This window comes from Myodes glareolus, chromosome 2 (assembly GCF_982192425.1).
Source record: "Myodes glareolus chromosome 2, mMyoGla1.1, whole genome shotgun sequence".
Lineage (NCBI taxonomy): Eukaryota > Metazoa > Chordata > Mammalia > Rodentia > Cricetidae > Myodes > Myodes glareolus.
In genome coordinates this window covers 139,364,953-139,386,669 of record NC_142027.1, presented here as the reverse complement: position 1 = coordinate 139,386,669, position 21,717 = coordinate 139,364,953, and the positions used below count along the sequence as shown (strand labels likewise).

Genomic DNA, 21,717 nt, shown 5'->3' with positions numbered 1-21,717 from the left:
GAAAGCTAAGAACTCAAATCCTTAACCTACAGCATGAAGCAGAGTGTGAAAACTAGAAAAGCCTACTCCCAGTGACTTATTTCCTCCAGCAGGACAGCATTTCATAAGTCTTCCCAAATGATTCCATTAACTTAGAAGACTTTATTTCTTAGACTTCAAGCCTACCTGATTGCATCATGATGAAGAAAAACTTTGTCAGCCATTAGGTGCCTTAAAACCTGTAGTATAGGAATGAATTCTTACAAAAGAAAAACTTTCATGAGTGAAAATGTTTAAAGAGTTGTTTTAGTTGTGATTATAATAATCAGTATGTTTTTGCATGGGTATGTGAATGTACATGCTTGTTTCTGATAATATTAGATCCTAGGATTTTATAGCAGAAATTACAGGATGTTGTCAAAAATCAGACCTTGGTTTTGGGAGTGAACATTTCTTTACTGCCCAGCCATGTTTCTAGTGCTCTAAATATTTTAAAGCCTATGTGTTTCAATCCAAAGTCAGGAAATATGGATAAACTCACACTGATGAAAACTCTTTTCTTGAAAATGATTTTCAAGACTTTAGATATCACAGTTGTCTTCAGCTATAAGAGAAAAAGTAATGTTTTATTTATTTTTCATCATATCCTTGATGGAAATAAATTACTTACCATGTTTACTGAAGACTGATGGTACAGGTCACTGCACTTTAGTTTTTGTTTTGAAGCATTTGAGGTAGATATTAAAGTGTGCTCCATGTGTGACAAATCCATTGAGTGAAGTTTATTTTGTGGTCCTTATATTTCTTCTGTGACTTTTGTTAATCTATTTTGTTTTTACTTATTGATAGGTATTTTTCTACTATAACGTGTAGAGTGGTCCATTGTTTCTTTAACTATCAGGCAGTATGTGATCATACATTTCAAGTATGAGTCTCTATGAAATTGTGGTGGGTTGTTGCTCCTGGTTTTGTTTTTCATATTTCCACAAATTCTCAAATTCCCTTGAGATTTTCTTATTTCTTATTCAGTTTTCCTTAGATGTTCGTCATGATTTAGAGACACATTTGAACTCATGATCCTCATGTGTCTACTCTTACTGAGTACAAATCAAAGTGTAGTCGATGTACTCCCAACATTTGCTGTTTTGCCATCACAATTTCACAATGTTAAAGTTAAAATGCTTAGTACAAGAGAATATAAGAAGCATTAATGCCCTCATGTGTATTCAAAAATAGTCTTTCTGTTTTTCTGGTGGAGATTTAATAAAGTAGGATAATCATCATTCAACTGTGTATCTTATACTGTAGCTTCATGTTTTGTGTGTGTGTGTGTGTGTGTGTGTGTGTGTGTGTGTGTGCATATATATTGGTGGTTTATGCTTCCCTTATCCCCATTAGTTACCCATTTGGCATATTATCTTGAGGAATTGCTCTCTAAGGAAATTATCCAGAGATGTCAGGTAATGTAATGGCACTAAGATTTATTTTGTAACAAAGATTTATGGAGTGTGTGTGTGGTGTGGGAGAATTGTCTGTTTTCTGTTAATCATGTTTTACATAAATACTTATTGGCCAGTAGGCAGTCAGGGAGTTTAGGCAAGACAAACAGACAGGAATTAGAGGCAGGCCAATGAAAATAGGAATGTTCTGGGAAGAAGGAAGGTCTTTCGCCAGTCCTGCCCAGACCAAGGAAGGAGCAAGATGTGACCTGCCCCACTGAAAGAGGTACCAAGCCATGTGGCTAACATATATTAGAATGATGGGCTAATATAAGTTATAAGAGCTAATACGAAGCCTGAGCTAATGGACCAATCAGTTTATAATTAATATAGACCTCTGTGTAATTTTCTTTGGGGGTTACCAGCTGTGGGAACTGGGCAGGACAGAATTCCTAACAAGCAAACCCTCATGTTTCATGTGTACAATATGATTATTGGTTTGGAGGACAAATGCAGATATGTGGACATCGGAAAACAACTTTGCATTATCTACTTTTTGTCCTCTTAATGTGATGATCAAGGTCAGTTTTCCATCCTTGTACACCACAGACCTTTCCCATGGAGCTATTTCACTGGTCCTCAAATAAAATTATTAGGAATATTGTAATAGTAAACTCTTGTCTCTTTTCATATGAGGATAGAGGAATACAATATAATTTAAATAATAAATCCTTTTGCATAAGAAAATATTTCTATGATTATACATCTTTTTAATTTGTTTATCCTGGAGATTAAACATTTGTTTGTAACACTTTCTCAAAAGTCATGATTGAAGGCCAAAGAATTGCCTTATTCATTAAAATTGGTTGCTGATAGGTACCTGATGAACTATGTTCTATCTCTGGGTGATCCATATTGCTCCTACAAGTTTTTTCTTTTATTTCTCCACTTGGGCAGTGACATATGCACACTCCTACATACATAAATTATTTTTAATCCTGAATAAGTGCAATTGAGGTCAATTGTAGTCAAATGAATTCCTAAGTTTCATTATTAAACTCACATAGGGGAAGAAAATAATAGACACCTGTGAGTTGTCCTCTCAGCGCTACATGCACCTGGCACAGGTGTATACACACAAAGACAGTTCAATCAATTTTACATGCATAAAGTGAATAAAGCAAAGAAAACAACCCACTTATTGAACACATATTAAATGGTTACACATTTAAATTATAGAATTCCAAGAAATATTACTGTTCATCAGAACAAGGATGGTCTTTTTTAAGGCATACTTTATCCTTTTATTCTCTGATTCAATGATAGGTCATTTAAAAACACATACTTCACCTGAACCCAGAGGTGCATGGCTAAAATCCTAGTACTTGCAGGACTGTGCTAGGCCAGTCTCTGAGTCTGTGGCCATCTTGATGCCCATAGTGAATTCCATTCTAGCTATGGCATTGTGGACATACCCTGTGTCAAAAATTCCAAAATTACGATCTTATCTCAAATTTTGGTACTTTACCTAATATAATCTGGCTGGACTCTGACTGGTTTCAACAAAAGTTTTTGTTTTCTTACTCACATCAAGATAACTGTGTTAACAATGAAACTGAGAAGTAATGTGGAGAAGTTTAGAAATCCATTGAATTACTTGACAACCATCAAGAGGGGACTTTCCTCACCTTCAAGTGATAGGCGACAAAAAGAATAGTAGCTCATCTTCATCTTCAGCATTATTATGACCTGGAGAGTTTGCTCAGGAGTGCTGCTCCTCTTGGATACCAAAGTTTAATTCCGGGCACTTATATCTGATTTTTCAGAACTACTTGTATTTCCTGGTCCTGGAGATCTGGTGCATTCTTCTGGGCTCCTACAGAATCAGATATGTAAATGGTTGAAAGACAGATATACATATGATTATATATTGTTAAAATGGGTTTTCTTCATGTATCTATTATCTTAGAAAAGAATAAAATTTAATTTAAGTGTATAAATTTTGCCAGTGAGTATACCAATGGCATGCCAGGAACTAGTATTGACCAGAAGATGCTGTCTAATATCCTGTGACTGAAGGTACAGGCAGTTGTGAGCTGTCTTTTGGGTTCTGGGAATCAAAAGTCAGGCCCTGTAGGTGAACAGCCATTGTTTTAAGTGTTGAGCCTTCTATTCAGCCATTTGAACATGTCATTAATAGCAGTAAGGTGTGATTGACTGATCTAAGTTTATCTTTACCTCTGCCTTGATGACCAAGAAGATTGACAGCATCAGAAACTAACTTAGACTTGGTGCTTAAAGAAGTTTCCAAGCCAAAATCTCTACAAAATGAGGGAAATGTACAATGCATGATCAGGAGAGAAACTGACAATGAAAGTCTTTTAAAGATGGTTGACTATTTAACCAGAGCCACAAGAGTGAGTTTATCTCCAATAAGGTTAATAACCTCCAAGTGGAGCTCACAGTGTCACATGTCAGGTGGACCCCTGATTAAATTTATACCTCTTGTAAGGAAAGAAAAGTAACTTGCAGGCATGAGGTATGACTTGTTTGAATGGTGTCATATTCTGTTTCCCTGATGCCTGCAATGCCTTCACTTAGGTGCCCTGAATGGTGGTCACTCTACATGACATCCAGGTTGTGAGGAGAACCTGAGACTTGAACTGAAGTCATTCTAAGGCTCAGGCAATCAGGCATTTACAAAGAGCTGTGGAGTTTGGAAGAATTGTTAGGTTTGGGTGTGAAAGTCTGAAGTTCAAATGCCTGAGAGCAGTGCTTGGGGTGTACCTGAGGATCAGTTGATATGAACTGTATTCTATGCACTCAACTGGTGGATCATCCCCCTCTTGGTCTTCTATTCTTTTGTCAATTCATATAGCTTGTCAGTGACAGTGCCCTACATTCCCCACTTTGTGGCCCCCACTGGGACCTTAAAGATCCTCTGTCTCCAACCCATCAATCTCTGGTACCTGCCTCCTGGCATGAATAAGGATATTTTAAGGGACATTTATATCTTTTTCTTTGACTAACAACTCATGAAATAGTGGATACCATGAAATTCTTACTTCCTTGATAATTTTATTCTGGGAAAAGTATGACTGCTGAGGTGACTGTACTGAAGAAACATTTTCTCCTTCTCTGACCTCCTTGAAGGAGAGATAGGAGCTGAGGTTGGGGGAGGGTTTTAGAGATGGGAAAACTTTAACTATAGGACTTAGTTATATTACTTTGTTGTGCATATGTCTTGCTATTTGTCTAAATCTGTTAGGACCCCAAGGATGAATTAATTGCCTTATATCTTCATCACTGTTCTAAATTAGGCACAATTTAAAAAGTAATGTTTACAATTTTTTTTTATTAATCATGTACTCCTTCTTTCTGTTGCTTGTTTTATTTTGTAGAAGGCCGCAGCCACATTCTCCATTATCAAGATGGCGCTGACATCCGGCTTCACCGCCAGGTGAACGCACATGTGCTCGGTAATTTCCCACTGAGTCCCCGCCTACTCCCGAGGCATTCACCTGGGATTATGGACAATTGACCTATCCAAGAGTGACACGTCCAAAGCAGGGTCTGTTTCCTTTATAAGGGATGGGTTCCATCTTATCTGGGTCTCCGCCATGTTGGCTGATGCCCGCTCTCCCAAGGGGCATTAAAGCTTTACTGCAGAAGTATCCTATGTGTACCACGTGGTTCTTGCTGGCGAGACGGAAGCGCGGGACATCTGGTGCTGAAACCCGGGAAAAAGAAGAAAAAAAAGAACTTTGCACCGCCGGAGACCCCTTGGACACAAGGAGGATTCAGAACTGTAGGCATGCGTGCTCAGAGAGGTACGTTCTAAAGTCCAGAGAGCATATCAAAAACTGAGCAGCAGTGGGAGGTTGTGCGCGCACCCAGATAAGTTAAAAAGGACCCTCCGGTAAAGAATGGGGGAGACAGAAAAGAAAATAAGTTAAAAAGGACCTCCCAGTGATTTTAAAAAAAGTAAAAATGGGGGAGAAGGCTGATTTACAAGGTCAAAAGCTTTATGTTATGTTGTTCATGTTGTCTTTTGTGTACTGGATAGGAGAAAGATATTTAAACTTAGAAACTGCTAAGAATATGATGTTTTGGGAAAGAGGTTCTGTTTTCGCCTCCACGGAGGATGGGAGCCTAAGTATGTGCTTGAGATCCACGTGGTTTGAATCACCGAGACCTCCTGAAATGTTGTAGTGTATACCCCTGAAATTCAGCAGCCCAATAACAGCAGGAAGCAGCCAAAGAGACTAAACGACGCCCAAATTCCCTAAAAGATTAAATGAGGTCCTTGCAAGCCTGCTTCTCTGAGTTCAGCTTTGCTCCATGCACCGGTTTGGGCACGGAGTGGGTGCAGCTGGGGCTGGAGGGCGGCTGGAGCGGAGCTTTGCTCTGTGGCTGTGGTGGGGAGCACGTTGCGCTGGCTCAATTGGTGTGGCTCAGTTGGTGCCTGGCCTGGAGGATATCACAGCTGTACCGAGAATGAGAACGGTGTCACAAGCTGCCAGGCCAAAAGGCTTGCAATGTACCTAAAACTGTGAGGGTCTCTGAGGGTAAAATGGCTCTGATTCCATTTGGCTATGCTAAACGATGCTGACTTCAGGCAGGGCTGGTCGTATTTATCATAATAAAAGCACAATTAAGGTTTAAATGCAGTAAACAGACAGTACCGTATTACATCTACATAGTGTGACTTAAGTTTTTAAGAACTGCTTAGCATTTTAAGAACTCAAGTCCTCCTGAAAGATTGCTGTGTATATGCTTGGCTTGTCTGGTGTTTCAGGATCCACAGGGAGGTGGATGCGAAGGGCCCTTGGATTTCGGGGTGATTGGGTCGTTGGCTGGACCTATGAGAGTTTATAGCCGCTTTTGCTGTGACACAGATGTTGAGAGTTTGCTAGTAGGGAAGCGGCCCTGTTCGCCGCCTCTCCCATCGGCCCCTTGAGCCGCAGCGGCTCTGGCGCGGACCTTGAGATGTTGCCGCCTGTGCCGCCTCGGTCTGAGTGTCGGCTCCCGCCACACTCCGCCACCAACACAGCCTCAGAGAACTAGGCTAGCCCCGCGGGAAAGGCAGGGGCGCCTGGGGGCCACTTCCTGGCCCGGGACACGGGGATCAGCGAGCAGGCCCAGGGCCGCACACAGCACTTGGATGGCGGGCGGGCTCTGGAGCCCGAGGCCACCGTACCGACAAAAAATACGGGAGCCAATAAGTCTTAAATCTAATATCAACAAACAGGGCCTGCTGTAATGGCACAGACAAACAAGATCTGCTCTTTAAAACAGAGACCTGTAGATCTCTAAGTTCAAGACCAGCCTACTTCCAGTACTGACTATGCTAAATTTTTACACTAAGTTTTTTAATACTCTTAAATGTTATTTTGGAAGAAGAGTTTGTTTGTTTTTTTTTTTCTAGAAATGCTACTATTCATGCTGTGGATTCATCTGTCCAGAGGCCTGAGGACAAAGCCTCTGCTATGGAGCTGTCTGGCCTGATTGCTGCGGAGCTGGCGGGTTCCTGAGGGATGGTCCAGCTCCTGCCCTTGGTCTGTCAGTTATTGCTATGCTGTTGTTGCTGTACATTGCAATGTTATTGTTGCTGTGCCATTGCTATGCTGCTGGATTTCCCCTTGTTTTGTCAGTTATTGCTTGCTATCAGTTTCCCTTATCCTGTCAGTTATTTCTGCTAAACACTATGGGTATCTTCAAGACAGGTTACAAAATACCATGGTTATTCAAATTAAAAATTGGATAAATATCTATTTAAACAAAAAGGGGGGAATAATAAAGGAACTGCCCCCGATGCTCTGTTCATTATACATTTTTTAAATGGCAGCACAGCCTATATCATGAAAAATAAAGACCCTCAATCAGTTATCTACCACAGTGGCTACAGCCCTGGATCAACAGGCTACCATAGATACATCTATTAGAGGTAGAATAAAGAACAGGTGGATATCTTATGACAGCTTGCCCAATTGGACTGTGAATGGAAAACTCCAGCCTTATGTGTGACCAGTGTACCATATGAAAACTTTATAAAAGTGGCTAACTTGTCCCGAGAATTGTCTTTGTATCTTGCAGGAGAATTTTGATGATTTGCTGTCCTCCTTGAGACGGTCCATCATGACAATCAACTCCACGCGAGTGGACATAAGCTTGGCCGAAGAATTCCAGTCCTGGATTGTGTCCTTCATTTCCTACTTCAAAGAATGGGTGGGGGTTGAAGTGTTTTGGAACGGTCCTGCTATGGAATAGTGTTTCTCCTCTGGATGGTCTGCTGACTCAAATCCCAAAGCCATAGGGACAAAGTGGTTTTTGCAACAGCGCTGGCTGCCCTGAAACAGGGAGCCTCTACTGATATGTGGTTATCTATGTTAAAGCAGTAAGGTTTAAGCCAACCAGCTCCTGCACCCCTAGGACTGTGGTCCATGGCACAGTGTGGAGTGCTTGGCTTAGCTAGCCCTAAAGGTTGTCGAGCTAAAAAGCATCGCACAGAGAATGGCCCTCTCTGAGAGATAAGTCGCTCTGCTTAAGGGTTTTCTGCCGTATATTTCCCTTTCCCAGAAAAATTGGCAGAGGGCAGGCCGGATAGGTTCCAGGTGTCATGAACCTAGGGGCAGATTCCGTGTAAGCCCATTTTAATGTTTTCATTTTGGGAAGTGCGACCTCTATCTTTACCTTCCTAGGGAGTTGCCTTTCTGCAAAGAAGTAAAATTAGGGGGAGATGTAGAAGGCCGCAGCCACATTCTCCATTATCAAGATGGCGCTGACATCCGGCTTCACCGCCAGGTGAACGCACATGTGCTCGGTAATTTCCCACTGAGTCCCCGCCTACTCCCGAGGCATTCACCTGGGATTATGGACAATTGACCTATCCAAGAGTGACACGTCCAAAGCAGGGTCTGTTTCCTTTATAAGGGATGGGTTCCATCTTATCTGGGTCTCCGCCATGTTGGCTGATGCCCGCTCTCCCAAGGGGCATTAAAGCTTTACTGCAGAAGTATCCTATGTGTACCGCGTGGTTCTTGCTGGCGAGACGGAAGCGCGGGACATTATTTTAAAAAATACTCTCACTATGAAACTCTAGGTGGACTGGAATTCACTATATAGACTAGGCTCTTCTAGGCATTAGAGAAATTTGCCCACGTTGTCTCCAGTTTACCTGAATTATAGATGGATACATCACAGATATCTAACATATTTTTTTTGGTTTTTCAAGAAAAGGTTTCTTTGTGTAGCCTTTGTTGTCCTTGAACTTGCTCTCTAGTTCAGGCTGGCTTTGAATTTATAGAGATTCATATGCCTCTGCTTCCCAAGTGTTAGAATTAAAGATACGAACCACCACTATTGGTAATGTACTAATGTAATTTCGGTCTTTTCATTGGTTTAAAAAGAATGAGTGACTGAGCCTGACTTGTTGGACTAGCAAAGACAGAGGCTCTGGTACTAACTCCATTAACAGAATACTCCCATGAAAGGCAGCCTTCCTGTCTTAAAGTTCACTGTCTTCCAACTATGAGCAATATTGTTTGTCTTTATCTTTGTATTATAATTCATCAAGGGACTAGAGCACAGTAGTGTCTTTATTACACAGATGGTTGAAACCCAAGCTCGTGTAGATCGTTGGAGTTTTAATATAATTAAGCATAACTGCTCATCTTACTCATCCCATCATTCTAATGACTGATTAAATGAAGTTGAAGCCAACTAAGCCAAGCATGGTAGCACAGATGTATACCCATGATACATAGAAATTGGAGGAAGGAGTTTCAAGATTTCAAAGTCATCCAAAATGAGAATGGTCAGTAGGGTATGATGGGAGGTCCATTGAACCTAGGAAGCCTATGATTTTCTCAGTACAGTGTCTATAGTCTTTCCTGCAGACCTAGAATTTAAGGGCTGTGGCACCAGCCAATGTTAGCTGAGGTATTTACCAATCCAAGTTTTCTATTCTTGAAAATGTTTTCTGTCCAAGTCAGCCTAGGTCACATAAGGGTCAGGCTCATGTTGCTCAATAAAGTTTAAAATTCTCCTAAAATTGGGTGAATTAGCCTCAGACAGGGAAGAGATCCCTATTTGTGTATCTGAAACAGCATGTTCAATTCTGAAACCATAACACAAAACAAACAGAAAGGGATCCAGAAGGTTATATTCATATATTTGCACATACTTATTCACATAGACTTAACAAGGAAGGAATTAGAAGGGGAAAATTTGGAAACAGATGGAGAGGACAAGGAAGGAGAAAGGAATGCAATATGTTTTATTTAAAATGTATAAAAATAAATTTTAAATAAAAATGCAGCTTGTGAGATAGCTTAGCAATTGAGAACACTGGTGTTGTTGCAGAGGACACAGGTTACATTTCCAGAAACCATGGTTGCTAGCTGTCTCCTATAACTCCATCTCCAAGGGATCTGATTCACTTATTTGGCCTCTGCAGGTACCGCACACAGATACCTGTGGGCAAACACCCATATACATAAAGTAAAACTTAAAAAAAATGAGATTCTGTACAGTAATGTCACAGACTTGAAATAAACATCAGTCAGGGCTGTTCATCAAAAAAGCATCTGTGGCCTTTGAGCCAGCTTGCTTGTAGGCAAAAGAAGGCTTATTCTGAGGTTAGAATGGCTCAGAACAGCTGTTGATTTAAGAACAATCACAGTGTGGATAGGTGTCTTTCCTGTAACTTTATTAAAAATTTGTTTCCTATGTCTTTTGTATGTTTGAGGATTGTGGCATCAATACATCTTTTAAATGTATTTTTCAAATCATATATTAAGATCTATTTATCTTTTAAGTCATACATTATGATATATTTTTATTTTGATCATAATGCATAATCTAAAAGATAGTTTGGCTCTGTAAATCTCCATCTGCCTAAGTGGCTAGACTTGCTTTCTGTCCCTATTTAAACTGTTCAATATATAACCTCAGGCCTGACCCTAAAAAAGACTTAAGGATGACAGCATATGTGGAATGCAAAATCTGGGCCAGGTTGTCTCCTATTTTAGCATTAACCACCACTGAATTATGCTATTTTTAACATAATTTATGTCTATTAAACTTTAAGTGTGTGAATGATTTATCTCTGGGAATGCATATTAATTCTAGAATAGCAGTACCTCCAGCATTATAGAAAAAGTGTTTCTGAGACAAACTTTTTTATGTTGGATCACATAGCCTAGATTCCACACCATTGCTCTCCAGAGCAATGACCTTGTCCTTGTGATTAAATTATCTAAATTCTTACAGTAAAAAACTCAATCACCACTGAGCTCTACAATTAAAAATTTGAGTCATGTAGTCAACTGTCCGTTTCAGTTACAGGGAAAAAAGATTTGTATGTGGAGCATGGCTTCCACCTTCAGGCCAGAATAGGAGGAATAGTTTATTGCATACCCTGCAGGTAGGCAAACATCTGCTGGAGTCACCATTATGAAATAGGACCTGATTGTGACAGGATCAGTGATTTTGTAATTTCCCAGCATTTGTTAATTATGTCATGTGAATGAAGTCAGGCTTGATTTTGGGTGTACTATTCGTGAAGGTTAGCTTGAGTCAGTAAGTATTGAATTTCTAACAAGGGAACTTTCCTGTGCTTATATCTTCAATCCTGCCTGTCATGATTATATCAATTAGCTGTAGCTGTGTGTTTCAGGTCACAGGTCTCAGCAGCTGACAGTGCACTTAGATGTGTGGTGAAGAAATATCTTTTTAATGTCAGTCTCTACCAGGGAATTTTTTTTCTTTTTCAACTGTGTGGTTTTTGAAATTATATTTATGATTTTAAAAAAATAATTCCTATTGCCACTTTTTAAATTTTATTTACTTTAAATACATCACTGCTCTGATCCATTTGTTTCTATTCCTTATTGTTTCCAGGTCATTAAGAATTTCTTTCCATTTTTCTCAAATGCTGTTGATTATTTATTTCTATCTTCTGTAGCTTTGGCTTACTTCACACTATGTAGTTGAGAATTGCTTTGAACACATAATCCTGCTCCTGCTGCCAAGAAAGCAAGTCCTGTAACTGCTTGAAACTGGGCCTTAACTGTTCAGTGAGAAGGAAAATAGATGAATAAGTGGGTGTCCTCCAAATTCTCTGGATTTTATTGCAAATTTGCAAGAAGAGGGACCCATGTAAGAATTGAGTTCACTGACAAACTATAAAGCAGGTGTAGTTCTAGCACACAAAGGGATGAAAGTTTCCCCCCTTAGACCATAGCTCACATTAGAAATAAGTAGTGTGGTAATCCATTTTAGATGATTATTAAATGTACAGACTAGACATTTCTTGCAAGTAATCAAGAATCTAGATAAAGAACAGAACTTATCATGAAACCAAATTACAATAGTTACACTAGTTTGACCAAAGTAGAACTGAATAAAATTATGTGGCCCTGCCTTAAATATTTTACATATTTAAGATGTACAGCTGGAGATAAAATGTGTGACTAATATTTTGTGCTCTCTTATATAAATCCCTCGTCTCTGGAGCACATGATCATAAACCCTTTTTATGAATAATCTTTAGAATAATTTTATGGATTATAATTTCATTATTTGCATCATCTCTTTCTTGTCTCTAAGCCCTTCTATAGACACTTCATTGTTTTCTAATTCATGGGCCTTATTTTGATTTAACAAGAGTTACTGTTTGAATGTGACCTATGTTTGGCTTCAGGACTTCTTACCTCTGAGGGAAAGCATTGGTTACACTGCTCTGTGACTCTGTAATAGAATACATACACAAGGGACCCTGTATCTTGGAAGAGGAACAGGAAGTATTCTGAGAGACTTGAAGACTTTCTACTAAAATACAAATTTACCAGACTAGAGCTCTGTCTTCCCCTATGGAGGAATGGCAAAGCTGGGAAGGGCTGTGCTGGCTTAGTCATTTGATTTCTGCTCATCCTGTAGGGGAACTGCTACTGTCTTGCAGCCCAGCTGGGTAATAAGATGTTTTTCTTTAACCTCTACAGTTGGTCTCCAGAGTGTTGAACCCACAACCAACTTTCACACCCTTTTATAGCTGTTTTATCAGTCCAAAGGCAGCTTCATTCCCTTCCCATGTATCTTCTGAATAGAGAGAGGAAAAGGTATTGAGCGTCATTTAATTTGAATGTTAAAACAATAAATGCCCTGTCCTTCTTTGCTGTGGGAAGGTGTTTCACAAGCCAAAGTTTGATGTCTCACATCTGGACAACACCTTTTTATCAAGGAGAAAATATTAGTGAGATTTGCTATCTAAATAACATCTCATGTAGACTTATATATAATGTCTGTGGAGTCAGATCCCTTGTGTTGTTACCAGTTCACTTAGTCTTTGATTAAATTTTCTCCTTAAATGCTGAAGAACAATGCAGGCTGCCAAAATTAATCTTTTTTCTGAGTTGTCAAGGCCAGTTGGCCAACTGGTCCTCAGAGGTCGCTTGGGCTTGGAAGGAATCTCAGACTCTTCAAGTCTCTCTTTTATCATTTGTCCATCAATGTGAGAATAGTGCAAAGGTTTTGCTTTATGTACTGTGGTTTCCTTTGAAGCCTTGAGGAAATATTTCCCACATTAATTCTTCATTTTAGACTGGATAATGTTTCAGATTCATTGAGTGGGCTCTCCACAGCCTCCATGAACTGGTCAATATGTGATCAATGGCCCTTGTCCCTAGGGACCTCACTGACCTTGTATAGAAAAGGGAGAAAACTCCCCCTTTTAGTTCCTCTAACAGCATTACAATAGCCTCACAGAATGATTACTAGAAGGTCAGTTTTACATCTGTTTTGTACTTTTAATTACTTTATAATATTTCAATAAACAGATACAACTTGATAAACTTTATTTGACATACATTTTAGACAGTCCTTGAAATAGTTGATATCTGACCTTGCCAACTTCAATAAATATATGATCTCTAAATCTCATCCTTTATATACCTTAAACAACTTCCTTAGACCCTCATAACTTGCAAAACCTTTCCTGTCTTTTTTATTCTGGAGACACCCAGCCATCATTTTTTCATATATTTAAGTCTTTTTTTTCATTAAGGGCATTTACACATTTATGTTCTTCTAAAATGTTCTTTTATGTATTACTTCCTTTTTCTAGTATCATGAGAAATACAAACATTGACAAATATGTTTATGATCTGTTGTAAAATTTTTCTCCCCTATGGAGGGGGAGGAAGCAATGTCTATCCCAACTGTAAGTCCCAATGAAGATGCAAAGTACAATTTCACCAAAGTCCATCCTGAGAAACCAAGGAGTTTACTGAGCTTACTTACTGAGCGTGGTTGAAAAGATACTTACAAGGATTTGATACTGTAGTGGTTTTAGTCAAAATGATCCCCAATGTCCCATGGAGAGTGGCACTATTAGGAAGTTTGGCCTTGTTGGAAGAAGTGTGTCATAGTCACTTTCTCCTGCCTGTTGATCTGGATGTTGAACTCTCAGTTCTTTCTCCAGCACTGTGTCTGCCTGTATCCACCATACTTTCTGTCATGTTGATAATACACTAAGCCCTCTGAAACTGTAAACCAGCCTCAATCAAATATTTTTTTTCTAAGTTTTGCTATGGTCATGGTGTCTCTTCACAGCAATAGAAACTCTAAGATATCCAAAAGACACATAACTAAAAGATGACTATTATATGTAATTATCTATTAACCTATATTTCTTAATTATACATTACATCTTTTGTGGATTTTTGAGACAGATTTTCTCTGTAGCTTTGTAGTCTTTCCTGAGACTAGCTTTTGTAGATCAGGCTGGCCTCAAACTCATAAAGATCGCCTGCCTCTGTCTCCCATGTGCTGGGATTAAAGTTTTGTGTCACCGCAGCCCAGTTATACATTACATTTTTAAATGAGATGCAGAACTACAATACTTTAATCAAGAGCATAAATATACATATATAACAAAATTGAACTTGAGTTTTGATCAATAAACTATGATCCATACCAATTCAAATCTCCTGGGAAGAAAATGTCGTATTAGATTCCACATCCTAGTCACAGTCCTTCACTGAGGGAACAACGGTCAGTACCTGAAGCAGAGACCATGGAGGAATTCTGCTCACTGGATTGCTCTCCATGGTCACTGAGCTTGCTCTTTTATACAACCTATGGCCTCCTGCCCAGGCAAGGCACTTGCCATATCAATCACTAATCAGGACCATACCCACACAGACTACCCATACCAGGTAGAATAGAGTCATTTTCTTGATTAAGTTTCCCTCCTAATAGATGTTTAATTGAAAAAACTCACCCTCACAAATAATTCCCTTTCAATTTGAGACTCAAACATAAAACTATTAATCTTCACAAATAAGCTCCTTTCAATATGATACTCAAACACATTACTATTAACGTGTAACCTTTTCTTTCTTACTCATCTTTAAGATCTCAAGTCAGCATAACATCATAAAACACAACATAGCTTTAAAAGTTTTATTCTTTTTAATTTCAACACTTATAAAGATTAGTCTCTCAACTGTGGGCTCCTATAACATTAAAAACACAAGTTAAATTCTTCTTTATTCCAAGATGGAAGAAATGAAAGAATCAGGACATGGTCACAATCAGATGCTGCTGTCTATGATTCCAGTCTTGCCCCTTCTTCAACACCGCCAAATACACAAATGTTTGAATAAACAATTCCCAGGGGTCTCCCATGTCTCCTACCAAGCTGAGAGCACCCATCTTATCACTCTTCATGTACTCCACACTAAAGCAAGTCCACAGAAGACATGTCTCCATGAAGGAATGGCTTCCTTGTGTGAGAGCAGAAAGGTAGCAGGGGTGTGTCTCAGCTGGGAAGGGCTTGTCTTAGAGTATTCCAGTGAGAGACCACAGTGGGTGTGGTTCAGTGGCAGAGTGCTTACCCAGCATGCATGAGGCCTGACATAAAAGAATTATCCTGAGTTGTCTGTGGTATTGATGTCAGAACCAAGAAAACAGATGAGGTCATTGTGGCTAAGCTGTTCTGTGTTTCTAGGGATTCTCTGCTTCCATTTTGGATGGCCTTCCATACATGCCCAAGATGAGGGTGGTATTTATTCTCTCAATGGAGATCCAGCTTTCTCAGTTCCATGTGCAGAAGAGCCCTTCTTCCCAGTTATTTGTTCTTGGTTACCTGGTCAGAAGCCACTTAAACATTTTTGTAGTTGGTCTTCTCAAACATCGTTTAGGCCATGTGACTCCAGAGGAAACTCCTCAGATGGGGAGGAGTGCTGACAGAAGGCTCTGGAGTGAAGGAAGTGGTCAGCAGGCATTTCTATAAACAAGCTGGACATGTGCAGAGGTGTTTCCACAGAGGGTCTAAGATTGGTGAAGTTGGTCATGAAGATGAGCCATTGTGGGCCATTAGAAGGAACCACAAGAGATAGCTAGAAGGTGAAGGCAGTGACTGTCACAGCAGCTTCCTTCCCACACCCCTGGTTCCTGTCATGAATTGAGTTTTAGAGTTGGACCCATTAAGTGTAGATGAAGTGGCTTCCTGGGGAATTGAACCCTGTGGTCAAATGGTAGACAGAGCCATGCTTCCCCCAATTGATATACAATCCTTAGTCAGTGGGTGGGCCCTGGAGAGGAGGGAGTTACCAACCATAGTCAGAAGATTAAAGTTGAAGACTGGGCTTGACAACCCAAAGTGTCTGTCATCAAGCCCTGCCATTCACCTGGCCAGGGTGAATGCTATGACAGAACCGTGATGGCACCTGCAGGAAGAACATGGATGAGCACTGTGCTTAGAGCCAAAGGGCTCATGGGCAGGTCTAGTCTGGAGCCAGTATGATACTGCTCTACATGGCTGTCACAGTGGTATGAAAGTGTCAGTTCTAGTCATCTTACTCCAAGAGATGATCTTCAGTCATCCTGTTGTCCTGGAAACCTGACCCAGCCACCTTATGGCTCCTCCCAATGACAACTCATCACTCATTCCTGTTGCCTGCTGTTAGCCTCCATGATCCTTATCATTGGGAAGGGTCATTCCATCATAGAGACATGGGATGTGGCCAGTATATATCACGTGTAGACTTGCTTTATAGTGTAAGGTACATGATGGGTCCCCTCAGGTTGACAGGATATATGAGGGACCCCTGGGCAATGGTTAAAACCTTCTCTGTGTATCTAGGGGTGTTTCAGAAGAGGCAAGAATGAAATAGTAGACCAACATCATCAGTGTCACCAGGGGCTCAGACAGAGCACAATGCAGAGTGTTATGTATTCTGAGGTCTAGGGGACATGCACCTTCTCACATTCTGGGACACTGGGACTCCAGATTTGCAGGGCTATTAGAGTAAGAACTGAATGAATGAGGACTGTAAGGACACACAAACACACACACAAAAAAACCCAATCATTAAGAAAGTGGGCACCAGAGACAGGAGCAGGCTTTGGGAGCAGGTGCCCTGTACAATGCCCTAAACTCTTAAGTAAGCAGGGCACAAGAGTTGAGGTCACATGTGTTTTTTTGTACCTAAGAAATGAGCCACTGGTTCACAACACTGAACTACCATTAGGAACCATTAGGTCTCTGTGTGGAGGGTGTGTGTGTGTGTGTGTCTGTGTGTGTGTGTGTGTGTGTGTGTGTGTGTGTGATTCTAGTCCTTCTTCATTTAAACATCATGCTGGAGAAAGCGGTGAGAGTTCTACATCTTGATAAACAGGAGACATAAACAACTCTGTCTTACACATTTGTGTAGCTTTAGCAACAAAGTCCTCAAAATCCACCTCAACGCTGACACACATCTTCAACAAGGCCACACCTATTCCAACAAAGCCACCCCTGCTTATAGTGCCACACCCTGAGGGTGCCATTTTCTATCAAACCACCATAATGACCAATCAATATGTGGTGAAAATTTTGGAGGAATTGACAGAACGTTTTTAGAGCTAGTAAACAATTCAACAAAGTCACAAAAGAAAGGTCAAACAGGTCACATGGAAGGAACTCGCCACACAGCTGCACGCCAGCCTTGCACAGGGAGGCTTAGAGAATGGTGGAGGCTTTACATTTTGGGAGACACAGCTCCCCCTGATGGCCACTGTGTAAACTGCTAATATTAACTTACAGACATGACCACTTTTAGGAGAGCCAGGGAAACAACAGAGTCTCGGGCAGCAAGGAATGAGAGGACAGCCTGAAAGTAGGAGTAGGTCAGCATGCTGTGAGAAGCTGCAAGGGGCTTAGATCCCTGTTGAATGGAGGGGGCTTAGAGGGTTGACCCAGAAATGAGCTGGGAGGGCGACTCCCCAGAAGCCTGTATTGGTCATGGACTTGCCCAGCTTGAGTCAGCTCAAGGTGGAGTAGGGAAGTAGGGCCACTGTAGTAGGAGACCACTTGTTTGTATCCCGGATGCCCAGACTCCCAAAATAATCACACAGAAACCATATTATTTAAATCTCAGTTTCATCCATTAACTCTAGCTTCTTCTTGGGTTAATTTTAATTTAACATCTTAATTTAACCCATCTCCATTAATCTGTGTATCACCACAAGGCTGTGGCTTATCGGATAAAGTTCCAGCCAGTGGCTGTCTCCGGCAGGGGCTACATGGCTTCTCTCTAAATTCTGCCTTTCTTTCTCCCAGCATTCAGTTTTGTTTTTCCTGCATACCTCTATTCCCTGTATAGGCCCAAGACAGTTTCTTTATTAACCAATGGTATTCACAGCATAGAGAGCAGAATCCCACATCACCTTCCATTTTTGGTTTAAATAAATAGAAAGGTTTTAGCTTAAACATAGTAAACTTACATATAAAAAACAGGTATCAGGCTGGAGATATGGCTCAGCACTTAAGAGCACTGCCTGCTCTTCCGAAGGTCCTGAGTTCAGTTCCCAGCAACCACATGGTGGCTCACAACCATCTCTCATGATATCTGGTGCTCTCTTCAGGCATGCAGGCATGCAGGCATGCATACAGACAGAACACTTTATACTTAATAAATAAATCTTTAAAAACAAAAACAGGTATCAAGCAAGAATTATAGTTAACAACATTTATATCTACTTTATCTTTTGTCAAAACCAAGGAAAACTATGATAATAACTACCTATCCTTCAACTCCATCAAAGTCTTCAGAAGTGTATTGCCTAAGTTAACATGAAGTGCACTGCAAGCAGCTTCCAAAACTCTAGAATTGACAGAGACATCTCTCTGCCTGGACAATCACCACAAGTTCTTCTGTATCATTAGAGCATCCATCTTCAGCCTACAGGCCCATAGAATCCAGCAGACTTTTCCATGAGGCAGGAAATTTCAAAGACAGTTCCACCTATATTGGTCAGTGACTTTCTTCTGTGTCCTGCAGAATGTCTGGCAGACTCTTTCATGAAGCAGGAACCTTGAAGGAATGTCTCACCAGTAGGGAGTTCAGCAGTCATTTCTCTGTGGGTCCTGTGTGTCCAGTTCATCAAGCAGTCCAGGGAAGAGCAGTTTCTTGCCCAAAGGTCTCACAAACTCCATAAGGAGCCTCTTCAATGCCCATCTTCCTCTTGAAGTAATTGGTGCTGCCAGGAGCATATGTGTCTCACTGTCATGAAAAGTCCTAAATTCTTAAAGCATTTTAAATGCCATATTCTGTAGTCTTTGACGGTATGCAGTATGCTCTATCTGTGTCCTTGATGACCCTGTAGAGTGTGATTTGTTCTGAGGTGTAGGGGATATGCATCTTCTCACACTCCAGGACCCTAGGGCTCCTGGTTCTCAGGGCTATTAGAGTAAGAACTAAATGAATGAATGATGGCTGGAAGGTGTCTCTCTCTCTCTCTCTCTCTCTCTCTCTCTCTCTCACACACACACACACACACACACACACACACTCAAACTCACACACAGTTATTAAGAAACTGGGCACTAGGGACAGGTGCAGACTTTGGGATCATGCGCCATGTGCAATGCCCTGAACTCTTAAGTAAGCATTATACAAGAGTTGAGGTCACATGTGTGTTTTGGTGTATGACAAATGAGCCACTGATTCACAACATTGAACTATGGAACCATTAGGTCTCTGTGTAGAGGGTGCTGTGTCTGTGTGTTTGTGTGTGTGTGTGTGTGTGTGTGTGCGTGTGTGTTTGTGTGTGTGTGATTCCAGAGCTCGGGAGACTTGGGCAGGAGGATGCTTATGAGTTCCAGGTCTGACTATGCCACATAATGAGATTTTGTCTCAGAAAGAGAAAAAGGAAGCAGACCCCCACTGCAATTTAACTCAGTGCATCAAAAGTTCATCATGACTACAGATAACCATGTGTCCGTTTTTGTGATCACCAGGCTCACAAATTCAGTTCAATTTGTCATGCACATCTTCAAATCCCAGCCTGAATGTTGCAGCTACCATGCATCTTCAAGTGCACTGCTCACACTCCCAGGTCCCCGTAGCCATGTGAAGCTGGTATATAGAAAGAAACACCACACAAACATTTTAAAAGATCTAGAAAAAAACAAGAGATTGCCTGTTTAAAGAGCTAATAGCTTAAAATGGCAGGAAAATAGAAACCAGAGAATGTGACAGGCTTAGTCTCAGAAAGAAGCCAAAATCTAGACATAAATGATGTAGCAACCAGGAAGCAGTGAGCCAGACATGGCTGAAGAGAGTCTAGGCTAACTGGAAAGTGGACTAGAAGACACCTACTGGAACAAGAGTACAAAGTCCTCCTTCCTCCAGCTCCCCTCCCCCTCTCTTCTCCCTCCTACAGCATCACCTTTCCTTGCTGTCTTCTGTTACCTTCTCTTCTCTCAAATCCTCCCCTTCTGCTTCTCTTTCCCCTCTTTTCCTTCTCATTTTCTATTTCCTCACCCCTTGTGTTTCTTTTTTTTTCTTTTTGTGAACCTAACATAAGGTAGAGTCATCTTGAGAAGATGGACTCACAAATGAGAAAATGCTTCTATCAAACTGCCCTGTGGGGGCATTTTATTGATTAATGATTAACGAGAGAAAGACAACACCCTGTGACTGGTGCCATGTCTGGGCAGATGACCTTGGAGTGTACATAAATGCAAGCTGCCTGAGTCATGGAGAGCAAGCCAGTGAGCAGAATTCCTCCATGGTCTCTACTTCAGTTACTGCCCTGACTTCCTCAGTGATGGACTGTGACTGGGATGTGCAACCTAATAAAACTGTTTCTTACCAAGAGACGTTTGGTCATGTGATAAAATATCATGCCAATAGAAAGAAAACTAGAATATCCCTGCTTTTCTCTGTCAAAGTTTCCACTCATGTATAAACAGGACCCACAGTGGTTTGACTAGACGCCATACCAGTCGGTACCCATGCTTGACCAGGAAAATGAGATTCTTCAGCTTGGGTGGACAATCCTTCAGGAAGTTACTCTGGAGCTCTGTGAAGCTGGTTGAGAACTTGCCTTCCTTCCCCAGGGAGGTGCACTCGCTGTGGGCCTTCTGTAGACTTGGGGGTCAGGCTTGTTGTAGACGTTGACATCACCTGTTAAGGAGGCTTCATTTAGTTAACACTACAGCCCTTTTCTGAGGTTCTTTGGTTTATCTTGGGTGACAAACTCACAGGCTGGGATTCTGTGAATGGAGCAGAGATTAACCACTGCAAGCATCACTCCCCATACATCCATGTGCCTCAGCACACCTCAGGACTGCAAATCATACTCATGGTAGGATGATAGGCTGTAGAGATAGATATACTGCATCTCATCCTGAAAAAGGATTTGATAGAGATTTTAATCTCCACTCTACAGTTATGTGGGGAGAATGTATCTCTCAAGAGCCTGATTTGGTAAAAGGTAGGAAAGACATGTGGTGGTATGGCCATAGGCCCACATTGAAAAATTCCACCTTTCCCAGGTATGAGTAATTGTTTTTAATGCCACTGCCAGTTTTAACCAAACAGAACTTGTTGAAACCTCGCTAAAGATAAATTGTATTGCTGGATCCAATATGACTATTCGATCCTTTGTTTGGGTTCTTGCCCCATTTTTCTTTGTATTGTGGAATGGCACTGTGGAGGGTGATATTCTTAATTGTCCTTCCATGATCTGCAAGCTGAGTAGTTGCTGGGACGGTTCTGATGGAGCTTCTGTTGTTCGAGTGCCTGCTGTGATTCCTCTTCCAGTGCTGGTGTCTCAAGAACTTCAGAATGTCATCCTTTATGGACAGTGGCGAGACTTTGGGATAACAGCTGCAATTGTTGCTGCTATTGCTCTCGCTGGCCCTGCAGCTAAGGTTGCTGGAGTTACCATTTCACAGACGGCTGTGACTGCAGAGACTGTGCTGTCTGGGGAGGTTGGTCGGGCCCTGCGGACAAGGAGTGCTCTG

The 21,717-nt window shown here is 41.1% G+C and overlaps 1 long non-coding RNA gene across 1 annotated transcript; it reads left to right on the top strand.

The window, feature by feature from the left end:
* The first annotated feature begins 4,820 nt into the window (after nucleotides 1-4,820).
* Nucleotides 4,821-8,436, top strand: LOC148123185 (uncharacterized). The gene is made up of 2 exons (XR_015737338.1): nucleotides 4,821-5,248; nucleotides 6,847-8,436. It is a non-coding gene; the product is annotated as an uncharacterized LOC148123185 (long non-coding RNA).
* The last annotated feature ends 13,281 nt before the right edge of the window (nucleotides 8,437-21,717 follow it).